Below are 23782 nucleotides of genomic sequence, written 5' to 3'. Positions count from 1 at the left end.
TCTCGTCCCAAGTACCACCCAGTTCTAAGGCATGGTCTTGGGTATGCACCTGTCACCAGTTATCCACTGGCACCAATAAGCCAAAAAAACATTTCAATATCTGCCAACGTCATTACCATTGATGAAGCAGCCTCTGTCAATTCTTTATAATACACAGTAGGATTTTTTCTGAGGTCGGGTAACTGAGCCTTAACAGAGAGGACTTCACTCCTTTTCCATGGAGTATAAACCCATTGGTCTTAGAAATGGGTGTCTACGTGCTGATCCCGCAACTCAGGTATCTCCGGGTGAAGAATGGGGTGGACTGCCCTCATTGGGAACTGGGATATCACAGTCAGAGATTTCTGATGCAACCTACCTTGATATCTAATCAGAGCCGTAATACTAGCAAAAACATCATTTGGAGCCATGCCCGTGGCATACACTTGGTCCCTAATATCATAAACAGCCTGAGGTGTGACATCTTTAAAACACTGTTCCCACAATCCAATCAAAGTAGCCAACATGTGCTTAAGGGCATGCTGCTGGACAAACAGCTCATAGTCTTTTAACACACTCCATACATCCTCAACACCATAAATAGGATTACGGACCCACTGGGCAGCCTGATTGGCCACCATCTTTTTCTCCACATCTCTCACATCAGATTGAATTAACACCTGTCCCAGCCACTGTCTTGCAGCTGCCCCATCCCCGTCGTCCTGACCACGCACTGGTGTTATAACACTCAGCAATGGAGGGGAAGAGAGAAAAGGGGAAGACACAGTAATCAAGGGGAAGGCATCAAAGTCAACATCAGCTGAGTAGTAAGCATCTGTGAAGGAGAAAGTGACCCCGTGACAACAGGAGTAGCAGGAAGACTAGCAGGCTGCAGGGGACGGAGCCGAAGAAGAAGCTGGTGGTGCCGGAGCCAAAATACTTTGATCAATACCAGAAGCAGCAGAAACAGGAAGGGCAGATGGCAAGGGCTGTGGGATGACAGGATTTATTTTATGTGGGGCATAAGGGGGAGGCGGTCTATCTTCTAACAATTTTTCCTCACAGGTGTCTCCCTCCTCCCGAGCAATATAGGACTTATCACATTGCAATTGAAACCTCCTATCAGAGCATTCTATACCCTTCTCTACTTTCTCTTTATCATATGCCACTGCTTTCGGAGTCAGAGTCTGCATTTTTTCCCTCCGTGCCTCCCTTTCCGTTCTCATTCGTCTCTGCTTAGCTTCCTTTCACCATACCTGAAGATAGTCAAACATCGACTGCCTTCTTCGTTTAACAAACAATTTTTCCTCAAAATAATTCAATTTTTGTTCATGAAAAATGCCTGTTAATGGCCACTGCAATTCGGCATTGTCCCTAGTATATTTGTGCAATAGTGTACTAAATATAAAAGGGCCAAGGCCGTGTTTAACATACATGTAATAATTTGGAGTGCCCTCCGCAGGCGCGGGCTGCTTTTCTTCCAATCGAGCATTTGCAGAACAACAACAACACCTCACACAATACAACTTACTCCAACAAGGAATTCTGTTCACACAAAGGGACACATTCACCACTCAATTACACCAAAATACACAAATATCTTTACCAAAATCACTCCGCGTATTACGGTACCATATCTTGAAAGAGATTCAAAATCAAATTCAAGCGCGTGTCCAAAACTGGTCCTTAGACCAAACCAAATACCAACCAAACAAAGGTCATGACTACAGAGAACCAAATAAACTCACCTGGTGCACACAGGTCAAACAAATGTACTCTCCACTGCTGACTCTTCGGACCAAATGGTCAGATCCAAGGGTATCGCCGTTCAGGACCCCAGGCACTGCCTGATCAGACAGGTGGGGCAGCTGCAAGTACCAAACTCTGTTGTGCAGGGATACCCGATCTGCCTATCCGACCCAACACGGCCCCGTCCTTCTCAACCGTCTGCGGGCGAGGATGGGTCACCCAATGGAGTCCCCGTTCTGGCGCTAACTGAAGAAAATGACCTGAAAAGAGCCACTTGGGTCACTCACGACCACCTCTTAGCTCTCCATACAAATGAAGAGTCGGTCAGACAGTAGAGAATACAAACCAAGTTATTTATTAATATTGCGCTCCAGTCCGACCAACCTCCTGAGATGGCTGCTGAGGGACTGACCCCAACAAGCATAAAGTTACATTATGTAAGTTTTGGAGCCCTACAAAGACCAGCCTACTATGGAAAAACTCTGGTACGTGTCGTAATACAATGGGGGTACACAACATAAGTTTTGATTCTGCAGCCGGACATAAACTATCTACTGCCCAAGGTCGTCTGGCTATCCTCGCCACCAGACAGGTGAGAAAAGGCCTCTATCTAACCGGAAAGGCATGCTCTAATGAGAACACTTGCAAGTAATAGAGAAATAAAGCTCAGCCTTGGGAAACTAAACTTACCAAGGACCGTTTCCGAAAAATAGCCAGTCAGCAGTTTCGATTACCATACAAAATGGCGTCTAAATTGCAAGATGGTTTTGGGAATGCCAAGATATGTGGAAGGAAGGGCTTTTCAAAATCAACAGCTTACATTTGGTTCTCCCACTGAACTGTTTCCAGGGACGTCGGTCCACCTTGGTGGCTGTCTGGTGTCTCTGGGTGCGCTCTTGTCTTGTGGCAGTGTGAGCCCTCATTCTTCTCCCCTTGGTCTCTCCAGCGCACCTGTGGTCATCCGGTTCTTCATGGTGACAGGATTGTCACACTTATTTTCAGTTCTTTCTCTGGGTGCAGTTGCATGCACCATCTTCCAAACAGGCCAACAGGGCCTATCAACTTTTAATGGTATCTGGACCATGCGGGCAAGACTTCCGTCGTTCTTCTCTCTTCCCAACCAGGTTCCTCACAATGGTGTGGTGTCATGCCACTTGTCTCATGTTCTCTCCACATGGACATTTCGCTGGTTGCGTCTGGGTCTTAGGACTGTGTCTTTTCTTTGCTATGGACCTATTGCAGGTCTGTCCTGTCGGTAGGACATGGCTCTTCTTTGAGCGGACCTCTTGCTTGTCCAATTCCTTCCTCAGGGGTCTTCCCAGTGCTCCACCACCTGGATCACCTTCTTCCTTCTTCTTCACTCAAGGACATAGTGTTTGCGCCCTGAGCCTGCGTTCGCTCCTGTCTCAGTTCAGGCATGCTTGGCAAGGTCAGTCACCTCGAGTGACATGCTACTTCTTGCTTACAGTGTGATGTGGCTTCCGGCCATGTGTCGCGTGTCATCAGTGTACATGCTGCGGTGGCTGCTTGTGTGCGACTATCCTCTTACCTGTCTTGGGTCACTGGCAACTCCGTCTTGAGGCAGTGTCAGGGTGGACACTCTCTGTGCATACTCTGGCCCACTGTGGGCAATGCTGGTGCAGTTAGAGTAAACATGGTCTCCTTCTTGAGTTTGGGCCATACAGCATTTCTCCGCTGGGATCTCTTTGGCGTGTCGCTTCAGAGATGGCAGGCAACCTCCTTTCCACCTCTTCTTGGCTTGAGGGTGCAGTGCTTGCGGCTCAATGCTACGCTGTATAGGGGCTGGGTCTTGCCTTGTTCGTGCCTACTTGGCAGGGTTGGTTCTTCGTGTGGCACCCTCCTTGATAGGCCAACGGTGGCTCTGCAATGCTGATCGACCATCTGGTGCTGCTCCTTTCATGCAGCGTCTCTATGCCTTCTTGGCATTGTAAGTTGAAGGGTGCCCTTTGCTGGCTCCCTGTATGCCTTCTTGTCTTCTATGCAGAAGCGGCTGACAATTGCTAGGGGGCAAGCACAACCCTCTCCTCACCCTTTTTTGGTGTTCTTTGCCCGGCTGTGGAACTATTTTTGGTGCTGCAGCTACCTGGGTCTGGTGAGGGAGAATGGTGCAGCATTCTCTCTGGGTCAGTCCTGTTTTCCTTTTAGGTACTGCCTTTTCTTAGGCTTAGTTGCTTTGGCTGCCTTGACTGTACTTATTCTGAAGTGGTGGCCACCTGCCACAGGAGACACATGATGCTTTCCTTCCCCCCATTGCTGACTGTCTTTGTTGTGGGGGAAGACTTCTCCCATCAGTTCACACATTGGCCAGGTGTGGAGTAAGGGTGCAGCACTTTCTGTTGCAGTCTCGGTGTGCTTGAAGGCAGAGAGCTGTTCATGGCCCTTGCTTGCATGGAATTTGGGTGGAGACACAAGCCTAGTACCTAAGGGTCTCACTTGCTGGTTGTGCACCGAGGCAGTATGTGTGAGCGCAAGGGGGCTTCATTAATGTGCTTTGTTGTTCACAGTCCCTTGTGTTCTTCACTGTTTGCTAGGCGTGACCGGCTCTTCCTCATGCCGAGCAGCTCATCTCCTTCAAAAGTGGGAGCCCCGTTGGGGTTGCTTCATGCTCGATAATTGTGGGGCCGTAGAAATGACTGTGCCAGTGTCCGTTTCATTGGGCCTATTTGTTTTGCAAACCGTGTTCTTCCTTTATTTATTTATAAAATTTTGTAAAGCACAAACGTGACCCTTACGGGTATCAGAGCGCTTCACAATTTTGGGTAAGAGGGATACAGTATTGGGAAGAAAAACATTTGTTACATAGTTATGCAAGGTGCGTGCAAGACTCCTGTAGGTATCAGAATGCTTCACATAAGGGTAGGGCGGATACAGTAATGGGTGAGGAACATTCCAACATATGTATGTACAACGCATGCTAACAATGTAATTCCCAGGTATATAACCATGTCAAAAGTCAATCAAGACGACCAAATAGAGGGCAGTAATGAAATCTAGGAGCCAAGGCCTATTAGGGCAGAAACTTGAGCAGTAGGAATTTTTTCACTTCCTTTTTGAAGGAAGCGGTGGAGGAGATTGTACAGATTTCCAGAGGAAGAAAATTCCAAATCTTTGGAGCAATGCCAGAGAAGGCCCTGTTACTCAATCTCTTTTTGTGGAAAATCTGCGGTCTCAGGAGCATTGTACTTGCACTTCGTGAAGCTCTACAGCCCCCTGATTGTTCTAGTATTTGAGCCAGATAGATGGGGGTCTTGAAATGAAGGGCTTTGTGCGTCATGCAGGCAATCTTTAACTGAATTCTGGCCTTGTAGGGTAACCAGTTTAGGGATTTTAGGGCTGGGGATATGTGTTCTTTTCTTGTTATCCCAGTAATCAGTCCAGCTGTGGCATTAAGGGAAGCCCTTAGTGGGGCCAGGCTCCGTTTGGGGAGACCACATAGCGTGGAACTACTGTAGTCTAGTCTTGGCAAAACTAGATCTTGTACCGCCAATTTTATGTCTTTCTGTGGAAGGAATGGTTTGAGATTCCTGAGTTTACTCAACTGATGTATAGCTCCCTTGGTTGCATTGCTCATATGGTTCTACAAATTCAAGTGCATGTCTAGCGTGATTCCGAGGGATTTAGCTGATTCAATAATGTGGGGGGAGCAGTTGAAGGCTGTGAGGTGTTTCATCCAAAGGCCAATCTTAGGAATGTGATAAGGGGGAGCGATGAGAAGGAATTCAGTTTTGGATGTGTTGAGCATGAGGTAGTTGTCAGTGTGCAAGTTTTGAGTGTTCATCAGGATTGAGTTGAGTGAGATGAGGTCTTCCGGGGAGGTGATTTTCAGATAAAGTTGAGTGTCATCCGCAAACATAAAGAATGTTCGGGGAGTTAAAGGCATTTTCTAACGGTTCCAAGAGTAAATTGAAGAGTATGGGTGACAGGACGGACTTCTGTGGAACCCCCATAGTTACTGTACGGGGCTGAGAAAGAGATTGATTCATCTTGATTCTTTGGGATCTGTTGTGAGGGAAGGAAGTGAACCATTTCAATACCGACCCTGATAGGCCCATCCTGTGTTCTAGAGTAGATAATAGTTTGATATGGTTCACAGTGTCGAAGGCAGAAGATAAGTCAAGGAGGATCAATAAGCAAGATTCATTATGGTCCTGGAACTTTAAAATATCATCTATGATGTGCGTGAGTGCAGATTCGGTGCTGTGCCCTCTGCGGAAACCAAATTGATGATGATCCAACAGTTGGAATTTCTCAACCTGTGAGCAGAGTTGAATTAGCACGCATTTTTCAAGAAGTTTCGCCAGAGTGGGGATGTTGGAAATGGGACGGAAGATTTTCAGATCAGAGCTGTCTGCGTTAGGTCGCCCCCTGACTACCTCCAAATGACATCCATAAAGAAGTTGGTGCCAGAAGATCGTAAATGCACCACAGGAACATATCGAAAGAATGTGGCCCGAATGGACCTTTGGAGGTGATGGCCCTTAGATCAGACAAGAGACATAAAAACCTCTCTTCTTTCAGTCCGGAGCCAATGCAGATGTTTTACAGCAGCTGAAGCATAAACAGAGCAAAGCCAGTCCAAAGCCAGCTTGGCTGTAGTATTTGGATTATTTTTAAATGCAACACTACACTTGTAGAACATCCCAAGAATATGAAGTTTCCTCAGTTCAGTCCACTGAGTACGGTAACTTGAGTAACCTATGGACGAACGTGAGCATGCAATGATGGAAGACTTGGGGACCTATTATGAGTTTGGCAGTGCAGTAGCCGGACTCTCCTGCTCCTGCACTACCAAACCCATGTACAAACTGCCTGCCAGATGCAGAGTTTTCTCCTCTCTGACTGGTAGTTCTTTGACGTTACTAGGGCAGTACCTCTGAAATAGGCACCCCAATGGTAATGTCAAAGGCAGTACCTGCACGGCATCCACATGGAGAGAATCAACAGGGGGGACATGTTGTGCCCCCCTATGTTCATCGACATGGCGTGAGGCAACAGATTTCTTCACCGCCACACTTTTCATGGCAGTCTCACTGCCATGAAAAGTGTGGTAGTGAGGAAACTCGTAATATGCTTGACGGGGCCGCAGCAGGCCCGCCAAACATATTGCGGCCTCAATACCACCGTGCTGCCACAAAGGATCTCTGATCCCTGGTGGTTGCGATGGTCCCAGGGTGGCCTAACTGCCCTGGTTGCAGTGGGGCAGTCGGAAGACCACTACCACTGCATTCCTGTGAGTCTGACGGTCCGTGGACTGCCAGACTCGTAATAAAGCCCTTATTCTTAAAAGCCATATTAGCATGAAGCGGCTAGAGGAAAGGCGATTAATATAATCATTCAATGTGGTCTGAGAGTAAAAAATGACAAGACGTGACATTTACAGTAGGCCTGGGTAATGAAGAACCCTTTCCACTAACATAATGGTCAGCCCACCCAATTTAAATGCGGGCAGACCTTTGGTATAAACACGGCAGAGACTGCTCTGTTTCTATAGAGGTTTCACTGCTCTGATGGCCCCACAGAGTAAGGTCTGTTGGAGGTTGACTCGTATGTCCGCCCACCTGATTTAGATGGGCGGAAATCCAGTTCAGTTTTCACTGAGTAACCGCAGAACCCTGGCAGTAAAGAACACTGAACTCTGGGGTTGTGTTATTGAAAATACATTTTTTTTGTAACTTTGCCGTACGATCTGTCATGTCTGATGGAACTGAATGGCAAAGTTACAAAACACAGGCAGGAACCACCTTGACAGCATTTTCTGTTGATGGTTTTGCTGTTGGAACTTTTACCAGGGCAACTGAGTGACTTACTCACTTGCCTCGGCAGAGGGCAGCCTGACTGCCAAATATTAAAAAGGGCCGAAATCTCAGATGTGCAGCAAGTCAATAGAGAATAATGCAAGCATCCCACGTAGAAATCCAAAGGTGTCTGGCGCACTACCAAATTCGAGGGATTATATACCCAATTTCATCATAGAAAATGATGAAATTGCAATATCAGCAGGGTGCAAGAAAAAGTATCTATTCATTGACAAATCACAGAACAATGATTTAAAATGTTATGTAAAGCTATCATGTTAGTACTATCCCACTACATTAATATAGATTTAGCCGTTCTGAACTAATGCCATCCAGAGGTGTCGGTGCAAACGTGTCCCATAAACAATAGAATGAGTCAGGAATGAATGTGCTGGAAGGAAGAGCCTTGGAAAGCAACAAGATGCTTCCTCTAGAGAGTTATTCGAAAACAACATGCCATACAAAATATGCAGTGCACATCCTGCAGTGTGAGGTATCAATGAAAAATAATTAACATGATGATTAATATGAAGTCAGTAGCCATGTTTACAAAGATGGAGTCAAGGCCTAACTGAGGCCTAGGTTTGATAGGAAAACATAAAACACACCATAAAGACTTAACTTCAATTGCAATAGCTGCAGTTTAATGCACATATATAATACAAATGTACAATAACTTCCACACCCCCAAGTAAAGTTTAAGAACTGGTGCAAATTACATAGCTCACAATGCTGATGTTCTTCAAAACACACCTAGGGTCTTATTATGAGTTTTGGCGGTACGGGAGCAGGACCGCCATACTCCCGCTCCCCCAAGCCTATGGTTGAACAGCCCACCAGATTAGGAGTTTTCTCTTATCTGACGAGCGGTTCTTTTGCGTTCCTATGGCGGCGCCTATGAAATAGACACCACAATGGGAACGTCAAAATCAGTACCTGCATGGCATGAAGTGCTGCAGTCCATGCTGTGCAGTTGCTGGGGTGCATGCACACATGTGCCCTCTAGCATGCACCTCATTTGTTTCCTCACTGTCATACTTTTCATGGCGGTCACATCACCATGAAAAGTGTGGCAGTGAGAAAAATTATAATGTGCTTGGTGGGGCGGTCTTGAGGTCCACACCGTGCATATTGCTGCCTCAAAACTGCCCGCCACCACTGGGGATCTCTGATCCCTGGCAGTTGCGGTAGTGTGATCGGAAGACTGCCAACACCGCACCCCCATGAGTCTGGCGGTCCGTGGACTGCTAGACTTGCAATAAGTCCCTAAGCCATTTAATTGTCTCAGCTGAACAGGAGAATTTGGGTGCACCCTCTATCTCCACCTAAAGAAAGTATTGAAAATTGGTGCATTTTAAGGGTTTTTCTTTAGGTAGTGTTCTGTTGATACTGCGTGTACCAGCTACTTTATAACATGTGCAGGATAGAATGATTGTGCAGTACACAATTCATTTTTTAGGGCACAGAGTGTCTCATGCCCTTGCTCTAACACACATACAGTTTTGAATCTCTACTCCATGGTTCAATTCGGTAATCCGGATTTCCAGCTGTATGATATTGCTTTGGGTTTATATGCTTAGCTGTACTTTTGACCATAGAAACAGGTGGAGCCCAAACAGCAAGCACAAAATGTGAGTATAGAGGATGCTCTTACAGAACAGACTTGATACCCAACTTTCAACATATCCAGGAAGAACAGCAGTGAATGAAGAATAAATCAGATAATACTCAAATCTGTAGAATTTGTACATAAGTTTTTACTGATATCATGGTGAGCTAATTCTGTGCATTGTGAATGGTTGAGAAACTCTTTTTGTGGGTTAAATCAGAAAGAGAGCTGGATTTTTTAAAGCCAAATCAAAGCAATGAGTGTGAAGAAAAGACTGAGTTGTACACATAATAGGCTCTACTGCGGTGCCACGGGTCAGATAATAGAAATTCCTACCTCATTTTATTTTCAGTGGTATTGTACTGGCTAACCTAACCCTTTCCCATAATACCCTTATAGCATGGTTAAAAATCTGTGTTAGAAATGGGGGTCTCAAGTTGGCAGAGGTAGGTACCTTTGTCCAAATAGGGACCCTTGCTTTTAGTCAGGGTTTAGGGGGGTATACACTTTAGATAACCCCTGCTCACCCCCTGGGTAGCTTGGCAAGAGCAAACAGGCCTATCCCAAAGGCAATGTGTTAAGTATTTCTACTCAAAACACATAGTAATACAGTGATAACACCACAAATGGACACCACACCAGTTTAGAAAAATAAAGTATCTTTATCTAAACTTAACAAGACCAAAACGAAAAAAATCCAACATACAATTATTAAGAATATGACTTTAAAAATGCATAAGCAACTGGGTCCATAGAAAACTATGAATGCATGATTTCTCTCAAAGTACCTGTAGTTGCAACAAAATTCACAAGGCCAAACAGCCGCAGAGAGGGGAAGCATCAAAAACACAAAGAGATGCGTCAGATTCTGAGACCATGGGGAGGCGATGCAAGAGTTCTGCTACACACAGGAGAAGTGATGCATTGTGTCCGGTCTGTAGGGGAAAGTGATGCGTCAACTCCAAGACGATTCTGGTCCGCGGGTAATGCGTCAGGAAAACTTGCCGCACGGGTACGATGCATGGCAATTCGGGATGTGTCAGCAAACGATGCTGCCGCATTGAGCGGTGCTGCGTCGGTTTCGGCAGCGGAACGGCGATGGGTGGAGATTCTTCTCGCACATCGATGCTGCGTTGGGAAAACAGCTGCAAGAAGAGGGATGCGTCTATTTTCTTGTAGTTGTGTTGCTTTTCCAGGTCCCAACACCAGGAACAACCTCCAGAGGCCCAACACAGTCACAGGCACCTCTTGGCAGGTCAGAACTCCCAGAAAGGAAGTTCAGGGGAGCTGGGGATGAAGTCTTTGTGTCCTTCAGACTTCAGAACAGGAGACTAGCTCGACTCAAGCCCTTGGAGATCTTCCTCAAGCAGGGGGGACACAGTACACAGCAAAGTCCTTGTTCTTTCCATGGCAGAAACAGCTAATGCAGGCCAACCCCAGACAGGACACAGCAAAGGGGCAGTAATCCTACTCCAGTTTTTCCAGCTGTGCTCCTTGGCAAAGGTTCCTCTTGATTCCAGAAGTAGTCTAATGTTCAGGGGTTTTAGGTCTAATACTTACACCCCAAAATGTCTTTGTTCTCTTCGTGCAAGGGTCTCTGAGCCCAGTCCAAACCAGTTCTGTCCTCACTGGTGCAGCATGACCACAGGGGGTGGAGACAGCATTGTGCAAGGGAGACAGGCCCTATTGAGGTGCAAGGGAATCTGCTCCCATCACTCTAAGTTCAGCCTGTGTCTATTCAGCCCAGCTCTGAGTAATCCAGGAAGGGTCAGGTACACCTCAGCCCCCCCCCCCCAGTGGCTGTCTACAGTGAATGTGAAATAAACAGGGTAGCGCACTCCTGTCTACAGTGAATGCACATCCCCAGCCCCTGTCACTCCAAAATCAGACAGTCAATACGCAAGCAGGCAGAGGCACACAGAATGGTTAATCAAGAAAATGCCTACTTTCTAAAAGTGGCATTTTCAAGCACACAATTGAAAAAACATCTTTACTAAAAGATGTGTTATTAAATTCTGAGTTCAGAGATCCTAAACATTATTTCTCTATCTTGTCCCAATGGGAAGTTATGCTTGTAAGATGTTACAAAACATTTCCCATTCTATCCTATTGGGCAAGATAGCCTTTCAATAGTGAAATACGAAATTGGCAGTATTTCACTATCAGGACATGTCACACACACACTAGTACACGCCCTACCTTTCAAATACACTGCATCCTGCCCAGGGGCATACCTTGAGCCTACCATAGGAGTGCCTTACATGTAAAAAAGGGGAAGGTTAGGGCCTGACAAGTGGGTGCACTTGCCAAGTCGACATGGCGGTTAACAACTGCGCACAGACACTGCAGTGGTGTGGCCCAGTCCACCCATGGGGTATGACTCTTGTCCCTGTCCCAGGGGCAACTCTATGCACCAGGACAGCAAGCCACTGACAACTGTCAGTGATAAGAGCCAAGCCTCATGCCTCTCAGGGCTCTCTAACCTCTGTGCCATCAGAGAGTGAGAGGTAGTAGCCCCAGGTGCCTAACACTGAACCCCCAGCCCAAGGTCTGTACCATGCAGCTCGACAGGAGACTGGGGTGGGCTCTCCCACACCCTGCCCCCCTCCCAGGGCTCTGCAATCCCCCACCGGGAGTAGTTGCCCTCGATTCCACAATTGCCAGGGTACCTGTGGTAGGTGTTCTTCACAATTCTCCCACCAGTTCAGGGGTGCTATCTTGCAACTGGTACACCAGCCCAGGGTGTGTACCCTGAGGCTGAACATGGGACTGGGGTTGGGTCTCCCACGCCCAGTTCTCCTCCATGGGGCTCTGTACAATCCCACCTGGAGTGGTACCCCCAGGCTCCAGAATTGTCAGTGCACCTGTGGCAGGTGTCCCACACAATTCTCCCACCAGTTCAGGGGTGCTATCCTGCAACTGGTATACCAGCTTAAGGTCTGTCCCCTTGAGCTGGACAGGGGTCAGGGGTGAGGCTGCCCTCTCCCTACCCCCCTCCTTGGGCTCTGCACCCTCCCACCTCGTGCGGTATTCCCCAAAGCAAACCAGTAAGGGTACTGCTAGCAGTCGCCCCCACCTCCAGGTCAGGGGGGACACCCTGAACCTTGTCCTCCAACCCTGGGTCTGTACCATTAGGCTGGAACTGTGCCTGGCAGCCCAGGACTTCCAGGGGAGTACACTCACCCCCCCAAGGGAATCTCCATCCTCATGAGTTGTGCTAGAGTCTGCCTGGTGTAGGTCTACAGCCTCCTGTCCACCTGACAGAGCATGAAGATCCCCCAGGCCAGAAGTAGCCTCACCAGGGACAGCCCTGGGGCGCTCTGACCTCAGAGCTGGCAACTCCTTACCAACTGGTCCTTCCACTGGGGCCTGTCTCCCCCTCTCACCCCTTTCTGTGGACTCATGCACCCTTCCAACTGGAGTAGTGTTCCCAGACACCAGGAATGGTGAAACGCTTGTGACAGCAGTCCCCCAGTTCACCTAACACTTTGGGATCCACCTCAGGGGATGGCCTCCCGGTACAGACTAGGCGCCCCTCCTGGTGTTCACTCATGGAACCAACTGAGCCCTGGGACTGGGTTTCGGGCACCTTTGAACACAGCCCACTCTCACTCCTTCTCCTCTGATTCAGGATATGGAACCCTACACACCTCCCACTACACTGGGACCTATCTGGGCTACCACAAACCTCCTCTACCTCACTTGGTTGGGGAAAACCTGAGCCACCCCTTTCAGGATCACTCCCAAAAGCTTCTTCAGACACTCTGGAATCCACCAAAAGGTCTGCCTCCAGTGCAAGCTCCCTGGGGTCAGATAACTTACACTCCACTGGCTGTTGGCATAGCTCTGGAATACAGGGACTTAAAATATGCTCTCCAACAATTGAATCGCACAACTCCACTCTAGTGTTGACCAAGCTACTTTTTGCCTCACCATCCAGTGCCTCACACAAGTACCTCACATCACTACTGAGACTGGCTAGACTGTTTGACTGTTTCTGTCACTCAACCCACACTCTTCTTGGTGGTCTCCACACTCAAATACCAAGGCTTCTACTATGGGTGATTCCCTCTCCCTGCACCTCTCATCTAGAGTCAGTAGAGTGTCCCCCCCACTAGGAATATGAACCCCTGTGCCAGAGTTCCCTAATCAACCTCAGGGACACTGCACACTACTGAAGCTACCTCATAACCCGGAACCCCTTGGTGTATGCTAACCCCCTCCTTCAAATCTGGTGCCACCTCTCTGGGTGTGTGTACTTCTCCCTCAACACTAGACACTAAATTGTTGCTGCGACCATCTGAACTTGGACTCCACCTCCAACCCAGCCAAGCTCACCTCATGAGCTGCACACATTTTCTTTTCAGCTAAGACACTCATGGCCTCGAGCCTCTCGAGCTCTACATCAAGCTCTCATTCTCAGCTCATGTGCCAAGATTATTTTCTTCTCTTCCCAGGCATAAGCATTCTTGCTCTCCTCTGCCCTATTCTGTATTTCCATTTCGACCTGTTTCATCTTGAGCCTCATGACTTCCAACTCATGATCTCTGGCCCTTTTCCTTTCCTCCAAGTCCTCTGGAGAAAAAGTCCTGGAAGGATGAATGCTGCCAGCCCTCGAGACTGCTCTTCCAACAGGCAAATTCTGGGATCTGAAACCGCCTTCTGGGGCACCCCAATCCACATTTACATCATCGGTCTCCTCAGCTTGTCTGGCCTCCCACCAGGCCCCTAATGCCTTCTGTAGGCCCTCTTTCCTAGAGTTGCTCTTCATGGGACATACAAAGCTCTTGCAGAATTGCTTGAGTTGCTCTACTTTTTAACTACTTAACATTTCAATGTCAAACTCCAATTCTGCAGCCTCACTTGCTGATTTGCCATTTAGAAACATGATGAGTGGATACTTCAAGAGTCAGATCAAAAATAAATGCAGTATGTGGTTTTGTAGTGGTCTGCACTAAACTAGTGATGTACACCAATCACTGTGGGTGAAGTACAAATACAAGTTCAAATCCTCACTGCTGAAACCAGTGTTAGAAATGGGGGTCTCTAGTTGGCAGAGGTAGGTACTTGTGTCCAAATAGGGACCCTTGCTTCTAGTTAGGGTAAGGGGGTACACACTTTAGATAACCCCTACTCACCCCCTGGGTAGCTTGGCACGAGCAGACAGACCTATCCCAAAGGCAATGTGTAAAGTATTTGTACTTAAAACACACAGTAATACAGTGATGACACTACAAATGAACACCACACCAGTTTAGAAAAATAAAGTATTCTTATCTAAACTTAACAAGACCAAAACGACAAAAATCCAACATCCAAGTATTAAGAATATGACTTTAAATAGGCTTTAAGCAACTGGGTCCATAGAAAACTATGGATGAGTGATTTCTCTCAAAGTACCTGTAGTTGCGACAACATTCCCAAGGCCAAACAGGTGCAGAGATGGGAAGTTTTGAGAACACAAAGGGATGCGTTAGTTCCTGAGACCATGGGAAGGCGATGCAACAGTTCTGCTGCACGCAGGAGAAGTGATGCATTGTGTCCGGTCTGTAGGGGGAAGTGATGTGTCGATTCCAAGACAATTCTGGTCCGTGGGTTATGCATCGGGAAAACTTGCTGCACAGGTACGATGCGGGGAAATCTGGGATGCGTCAGCGATCGATGCTGCGGCGTCAAGCGGTGCTGCATCAGTTGCGGCAGCAGCATGGCGATGGGTGGAGATTCTTCTCGCACAGCAGTGCTGCGTCGGGAAAACAGCTGCAAGAAGAGGGATGCGTGGATTTTCTTCTTGCTGCGTTTGTTTTTCAGCTCCCAACAGCAGGAACAACCTCCACAGGCTCAACACAGTGGCAGGCACCTCTTGGAAGGTCAGAACTTCCAGCAAGGATGTTCAGGGGCAATGGGGGTGAAGCCTTTGTGTCCCTGAGACTTCAGAACAGGAGGCAAGCTCTACTCAAGCCCTTGGAGATCTTCCTCAAGTAGGGGAGACACAGCACACAGCAAAGTCCTTGTCCTTTCCTTGCCAGAAACAGCTACTGCAGGCCAACCCCAGAAAGCACACAGCAAGGGGGCAGTACTCCTCCTCCAGTTTCTCCAGCTCTTCACCTTGGCAAAGGTTCCTCTTGATTCCAGAAGTAGTCTAAAGTTCAGGAGTTTTAGGAATAATACTTACACCCCAAAATGTCTTTGTTCTCTTTGTGCAAGGGTCTCTGAGCCCAGTCCTAACCAGTTCTGTCCTCACTGGTGCAGCATGACTACAAGGGGCGGAGACATAGTGCAAGGGAGACAGGCCCTATTCAGGGACAAGGAAATCTCCTCCCACTACGCTAAATTCAAGCCAGGCCCATTCAGTTCAGCTCCGAGTCATCCAGGAAGGGCCAGACACATCCCAACACCCCCAGTGTTTGTTTATAGTGAATGCACATCCCCAGCCCGTCACTCCAAAACCAGACAGTCAATACACAAACAGGCAGAGGCACACAGAATGGTTAGACAAGAAAAGGACTACTTTCTAAAAATGGCATTTTCAAACACACAATTTAAAAATCATCTTTACAAAAAGATGTGTTATTCAATTCTAAGTACAGGCAGCCTAAACTTTACTTCTCTATCTTCCAATGGGAAGTTATGCATGTAAGATGTTACAAAGCATTTCCCATTCTATGCTATTGGACAAGATAGCCTTTCAATAGTGAAAAACAAAATTGGCAGTATTTCACTATCAGGACATATCACACACACTAGTACACACCCTACCTTTCAAATACACTGCATCCTGCCCAGGGACATACCTTGAGCCTACCATAGGAGTGCCTTACATGTAAAAAAGGGGAAGGTTAGGGCCTGACAAGTGGGTGCACTTGCCAAGTCGACATGGCGGTTAACAACTGCGCACAGACACTGCAGTGGCAGCTCTGAGATACCTTTTCAGGGCTACTCATGTGGGTGGCACAATCAGTGCTGCAGGCCCACTAGTAGCATTTGATTTACAGGCCCTGGCACACTTTAGTGTACTTTGCTATGGACTTACCAGTAAATCAAATATGTCAATCATGGATAACCAATCATGTTCACAATTTACATAGAGAGCATATGCACTTTAGCACTGATCAGCAGTGGTAAAGTGCCCAGAGTCCACTAGCCAATAACAACGGGTCAGGAAAAAATAAGAGGAAGAAGCAACAAGTTTGGGGATAATCCTGCAAAAAGAGCCAAGTCCAACAATCTGACTTCTCTAACCCAGATGCCTGTGTGGTCCCAGAAGCCCAATTGTTTTTCCCTCAGATAAAAATAATTGGAGGGATCATTAACATAATATCGATTCATATAATATCGAAATACAAAAATATCAAAAATGATATCGATTACAAAATATCGACTTCCTATGCTTAACTATAACTATAAAAAACACAAAGATCGAAAATACAAATATCATTGTCAAAAATACAGATTTTTCCCTATATCAAAAACAAAAATATCAGAAACAAAAATATTGTTACCTTTAAATAAACACATAATATATCAAGCAGATCAATTCAAACAATATCGACTACAAGATTATCCCCAACATAATTAAATAATCGTCAATAAAAATAAAACAAATAGGTTATGCATATCTTTAAATGAAACACAAATATAGTGCATCAACAAAATATTTACCATAAACCCCAAAAACGTATATATATAAAATATTAGCAATACAACACCCCAACAAAAATTATCATTAACCACAAACATTTAAATGCCAGCATATATATCCCCATTGTCAAAGGCATTTGAAGAAGGCATACTCGCCGAAACGAGTCATGAACTTCTTGAGACCATGCTGTGTTCCCTAATCTGCTTCTTAAAAGAGGGATATATATATCCCAAAATCTCATACTAGATATCATACATCAAATATAAAACCTAAATTACATTCAAACTACACTAAGACAACCAATAAAATAAAACTATAAACAACTTTAAACAATGAAACCAAACAAACAATTAAATCAATATTATAGGAGGTGCACTAATTCATACAACAGAGGGACCTCTTATGATTACGGTTGGAAAGCCTACGACCATAGGTCGAAGGCTTTCCGACCGACATCTGAGGTTTAAAGTCTGACTACCTCATTATGGCCAATCTGACCAATTGAGGTCCAACGGGCTCAAGGAGCCTGTCGACCAGTCGGAAACGCAACATAATCCCTTTAAAACTGCGTTTTTGCCGCCGGGATTACAATGTTGCTTTCAGACATCCTGTCCATGCCGACGTTTTTGACATGGAAAGGCTGTCGGAAAGTGACTTTAGGGGCTCCTAGCAGGGCCCCCTCGCCCCGTTGCCTGCGTTGTGGGCCTGGGGGGCACCTATGGTGCCCCCATGTAAATCCCTACACCCTGTGGCAGGCACCACAAGTGGTCACATCGTAATTGTGGGGTCGGGAACACCGACTGGAGGTCTGTCGGTCGGTCCCGAGACCTCAGCGATGCCTCTGACCGACATTGTAATCAGGCCCTAAATACTTCAAAAATGGCAAATGCTGCAAGATGAGGAAACTCTGCCGGATTCTCTCACCAGACCTTTAAAGAATATACAGCTCAATAACTAACTAACCAAGTAAGTAAAACTTATATTTAAACTAAAACATAACTGTTATTAAACATAAAAAAAGAAATACATATTTCCACATGCTACAACGTCTATCTCTTTACATATACTTCCTAAAAGAAAAAAATCTATAACTTGAAAATTGAGACGCTGACAGAAAATAACTGTAACAAACTAGCACAAATGTATAAAATATAAGTATATGGAAATTAATAAAAAAAGAAGACAAACTCACCCAAACAATGAGCAAAAAAAACCCTAACGACCTCAACCACTACAAGCTACCAACAATTTAACATTTGAAATGAAACTTAAATGATTTTTAGTCCAACAGAAAAGAAAGCACCTGCTCCACATTACAACACCCCAACAGAGAAGCTGCAAGACTGTGTGAAACATCTTTTTACATGTTAATAACAAACGTGCAAAAGTCAATATATGATATATATTTTTATACTATTACACTACTTTTAGATACAAATGACCAAGGCTCCCAAATGTATCACTTCACAGAAAGGAAAGTAGTTACTAAATCACATGGGCTACACCTACAGCCAAGAAAGTGCATCATCAAAAAATATAAACTGGAAATGTACTAAATATTATTCTAATGCATGCTATGGGAGGGCAACTACAAAAGATATGTAATTCATGTAAGAGAGTACAATTACCATTGCAGGATATAAGAGAGGCAAGCACTAGGTCATTTATGTGTTTTTGTAGTAGGGCAGCGCAGCAGGCCTTCCTGCTGCGCTGCCCTGCAGCAAAAGAAAAGGTCAGGAATGCGCTGTATCTATGCGATATATGCAAAAAAGAACTATTGACGGATAGAATGTAGAACAATGTCATACATTCACCCCAGTACAGAGATCTGGGCCTAAATCTATCGTTTTTTTGCTCACCATGCTATTCCAGTTTGGACCCAACCATATGCAAATCATTCTTGACCCTGTGCCCAATGGGGACAGTCCAGCCCGAACTGCCAGGCCAGGTCCTCCCTGGACTGGAAACAAGCATCCTAGGACCGGTTTCGGGGTTTCACCCCTCTTCAGCCAGGATAGCTTGATTCCAGTGGCATGGAGAGCACGGGACTCACGTCTGAGCATACCCGTCCCATTCGGGGTGACAAATGCAAAGAAGAACTATTGATGGACAGAATGTAGAACAATGTCATACATTCACCCCAGTACAGAGATCTGGGCCTAAATCCATCGTTTTTTTGCTCACCATGCTATTCCAGTTTGGACCCAGCCATATGCAAATCAGTCTTGACCCTGTGCCCAATGAGAGCAGTCCAGCCCGAACTGCCAGGCCAGGTCCTCCCTCTTATGGAAACAAGCATCCTAGGACCGGTTTCGGGGTTTCACCCCTCTTCAGCCAGGATAGCTTGATTCCAGTGGCATGGAGAGCACGGGACTCACGTCTGAGCATACCCGTCCCACTCGGGGTGACAAATGCAAAAAAGAACTATTGATGGACAGAATGTAGAACAATGTCATACATTCACCCCAGTACAGAGATCTGGGCCTAAATCCATCGTTTTTTTGCTCACCATGGTATTCCAGTTTGGACCCAGCCATATGCAAATCAGTCTTGACCCTGTGCCTGATTTGCATATGGCCAGGTCTAAACTGCGGTGGCATGGTGAGTAAAGGAATGATATATTTAACCCAGATCTCTTGACTGGGGGTGAATGTTTTGATTTGTTCTGCATTCCGTCCATCAATAGTTCTTTTGGCATTTGTCACCCCAAGTGGGGCGGGTATGCTCAGACGTGAGTCCCGTGCTAAAAAAAAAAACGTTCTAAACTGGGGTGGCATGGTGAGCAAAAGAATGATGGATTTAACGCAGATCTCTTGACTAGGGGGGAATGTTTTGATTTGTTCTGCATTCCGTCCATCAATAGTTCTTTTTGCATTTGTCACCCCGAGTGGGACGGGTATGCTCAGACGTCAGTCCCGTGCTCTCCATGCCACTGGAATCAAGCTATCCTGGCTGAAGAGGGGTGAAACCCCGAAACTGGTCATAGGATGCTTGTTACCGGTCCAGGGAGGACCTGGCTTGGCAGTTCGGGCTGGACTGTTCCCATGAGGCACAGGGTCAAGACTGATTTGCATATGGCCAGGTCTAAACTGGGGTGGCATGGTGAGCAAAAGAATGATGGATTTAACCCAGATCTCTTGACTGGGGGTGAACGTTTTGATTTGTTCTGCATTCCGTCCATCAATAGTTCTTTTTGCATTTGTCACCCCGAGTGGGACGGGTATGCTCAGATGTCAGTCCCGTGCTCTCCATGCCACTGGAATCAAGCTATCCTGGCTGAAGAGGGGTGAAACCCCGAAACCGGTCCTAGGATGCTTGTTACCGGTCCAGGGAGGATCTGGCTTGGCAGTTCGGGCTGGACTGTTCCCATGAGGCACAGGGTCAAGACTGATTTGCATATGGCCAGGTCTAAACTGGGGTGGCATGGTGAGCAAAAGAATGATGGATTTAACCCAGATCTCTTGACTGGGGGTGAATGTTTTGATTTGTTCTGCATTCCGTCCATCAATAGTTCTTTTTGCATGTATCTATGCGATATGACGCATTCCTGTCCTTTTCTCCTGCGACGGTGCACAATGGGCTGCCTTGCGCCAATGCAGGCACCTTTGCACCATGGCAGCAGACATAGAAAAAGGAAAACCGAGGAGAAATGAAGATATTTCTCCTCCTTGTGCCAACCATACGTCTACCCTAGGGAGGCGTAAGTTTTTGGCGCTGCCTCAGATTTAAGATTTCTAGTAAATCTGGGGCAGTGTCAAAATGCCATGGATGTTGCTTTGAATGCCCCAAGCAACACCCATTGCATGCCCCTTTAACGCAGAAAAGTGACGTTCCGATGGAGCAAGAGGCCTCATAAATGAGGCCTAACTACCTAAAGTATCAGTACATTCAACAGGACAACTACCACCTATCTTCACTTTAAAATGTTTAATTGTATGAACTAAACAAGCATTGGAAATGCAATTGGTCTTTTATTTGCTTGCGATGGAGCTATTGGCGTTGTAAATGATAATATCTTTTACCCATGTGTTATGGAGTGTATGCATGGAAGTAGTTGAATTGTGTGGTGTGAAACTATGTGGCATTGAATGGAATTATGCAGATTGGAATTATGTATCATGGTCTGGAGTGTATCAATGTGGGTTGTTGCTATTTGACAGTGTGGTGTTATGTGGGGTGTACTTATGTGGCGTTAAGTAGAGTGTAATTATGTGGAGCTGAATCATGTTGCATTGAGTGTTATTATGTGAAGTGTAATTATGTTAGGTGGTGTGCATCCCTACGCACACTTATGTTCACACAACAGTTATGATCAGGCCGACAGGGAAAAAGTAGAAATGGTCTGTCTTCCAGGACAGTGAATGAATCTAAAACTTCCAAACCTCTCAAGGTTTACCCCAAAGTGAACAGTAACATGACACTTCAGTGTGGCAGCACTGGTATACTTGAGGTTCAACAGAAGATACAAACTCTGCTTACACTGTAACATAACCTCCGCTTACTTCTTCACGGTGCACCAAGTCCTTTTTAGAATGTGCCTGTTTACTAAAATCTTTCTTCTTTTCATACTCTTCATACCAAGGTCATGGTTACACAGGCTTGCCATATTCATCGAAAATATATTTTCAGTCTGTGTGAGAAACCTAGCAGAGTGGTGACAAGCATGTGGGGGTGTCTTCTGAACTCAGCTATGTTTAGAAAGCATGTGCCTTTATTCTTTGCTTCTCCTTGCTAAATGTGAGACTTGCAAAGAAGACAGAAATTAATAGAACGGCAGTCACCTACCAAGCATCTGTTCATATGACAAAGTGTGGTTTTTTAATGTCGTGGTGTGAAACACGGTTCGGTTCCTTATAAAACACATTGGAAAAAAAAGTTGAACATTGTGTGCTACCCATGTTAGATAAATAGAGCACTCTGAATAGTGAGGCAGAGAAGCACAGTTATTAATAAAGGGGTGAATTCCAAATTCCAACATCTTGGCTGCATATTGAGTTTAGGTAATTACGGAAGTGAAGTCACTGTTTTTACTAGGGTTACTGAATACGTGTATCTCCCATGGAAATGGTAACTGCAAAATATATATTCTAATGATATAGGAGCACATTTTTATTGTTTTAGAAGTAGTCCAAAGAAAAAAAGCATCCTAAATGTTGAAGTTAATAAATTAAAAGAGTATTTACAAGCATAAGGAGTTTTATAAGTAGATGTATTGGGGTGAAACTTGAGGTGGGGGGGTCAGGACTGAGAACATTGGAAAATATTTTTGATTGAATTGATAGTGAACCCACGTAAGATAACCCATTAGATGCATCAGTGAAATATTCAGTAAATTAATTAAAAAAGACCCAGGGCCAAAACAGTGAAGTCATAATGTTGGGTGAGCTGAGCATGGGTAAAGTCGGAGACCATAACGGATTTGTGAAGGGGTTTGAAAATGGGTGGAACGGATGATTGATAGTCTTTTTCTACTGTCAAACTCTATATTTCTTTTGCCAGTTACAACATGCCGCTTTGGAATTTCTACTTCTTTGAGTCCATTGTTTATGTTGTGTATCCTTTTCAAAAGAAACTCACTGACACCATAGAGTTCTAAATCTCATCTGTGTCTGGATAACTACCCTTGGAAGCTGCATGAGATGACTTCTTATGGGGGAGTGATCTAAAATAAAAATGATATATATTTACAAGGATCGCACGGGCACCCAGTGGGCAAAGGAATGTGGTGCAGTCACCGAGACAGCTAGGCTACGCAAATCAAAAAAGAATAGTGCACGAAGGAAGATTAATAAAACAACCTGCGATATGAGAGGCATCGTGTTGATTTGTAATAAACTCCTAAACCACATGTGATCGTAATAATCAAAACAAACATGTTGCAATGTCTCTGATCAGGAAGATCTGGGGTGAAGAGCAGCAAAGAGAAAATAGTTCTCCCAAAACAACAGATAAAGAATGCCAGCATAAGGAAACTGTACTTGGCCAGTGCTTCTCAACCTTGACCGCAAGTGAGTTATCGGCTGCGCGAATGAGTAAGGAGGCAGCAAAGAGCGAAGCTGGAGTGAATCTATGGTAAGCAGCAGGTGAGAATAAAGTCATTGTAGTGAATACAGCAGGTCTTGCAGCAGTGCATGGGTGCTGCCTAGGCTCGACCTAATAAGACACCAACGATAACCCAACTGCCCCTAGAAGATACCAATATACATATACCTGAGCATTTAACAATAACACATAATTTGGAACCTTTCCCTTTACATGACAACCTAAATAATGAGAAACAAACCCTATATTCTCGACAGCAGACAACTTAATAAAATGTACCCAATGACAAACCTGGATGATGGATGGAACCTTCAAAATGTGTCCCAAACCATTCACTCAGACATGCACAATACATGGTGAATATAAAGCACAAATATCCCTTTTATATATGCCCTACTACCAAATAAACAAATCAGCACTTACTACAACCTCTTAAACCATATAAAACATAAAACAAATAACTACTACCCCCAAAAAATAATCATAGCCTTTGACCAAGCTATGATTCACGCCATTCTAAAAATGTAACCCCACATAACCATACAAGGCTGTTTCTATCATTTTAATCAAAGTATATGGAGACACCTCCAAAAATTGGGACTAATGGCCTGATCCACAAAGACTCTCCACACTGGTGGCGGTAGCCTCACAGTTGTCGGGGAGTCTCTGCCCTCAGGGCAGAACCTCCACAATGAGAGTTCTCACTGCAAGACTATGTTTCCTGTCCATTTTTTGTATTGCGGCAGGTGCTGCAGCATGCAGCAGCTGCAATACAAAAGATGGACAGTGCAACTGCCCTTGAGGCGGTCCCATTGTAATTTGGTTGATGCAACTGCCAACAGCATTTCAGCCGGTCCCATTGTCCAATAGGGTGGCGAGGGGACTTGAGTCTGCTCGCCATCCTATTCAGGCCCTATGTCCCTAAATGGTCTATTTAAAAGACACTTG

Source organism: Triturus cristatus, chromosome 6 (genome assembly GCF_964204655.1).
Source record: "Triturus cristatus chromosome 6, aTriCri1.1, whole genome shotgun sequence".
NCBI lineage: Eukaryota > Metazoa > Chordata > Amphibia > Caudata > Salamandridae > Triturus > Triturus cristatus.
This window is presented reverse-complemented; position numbering follows the sequence as displayed.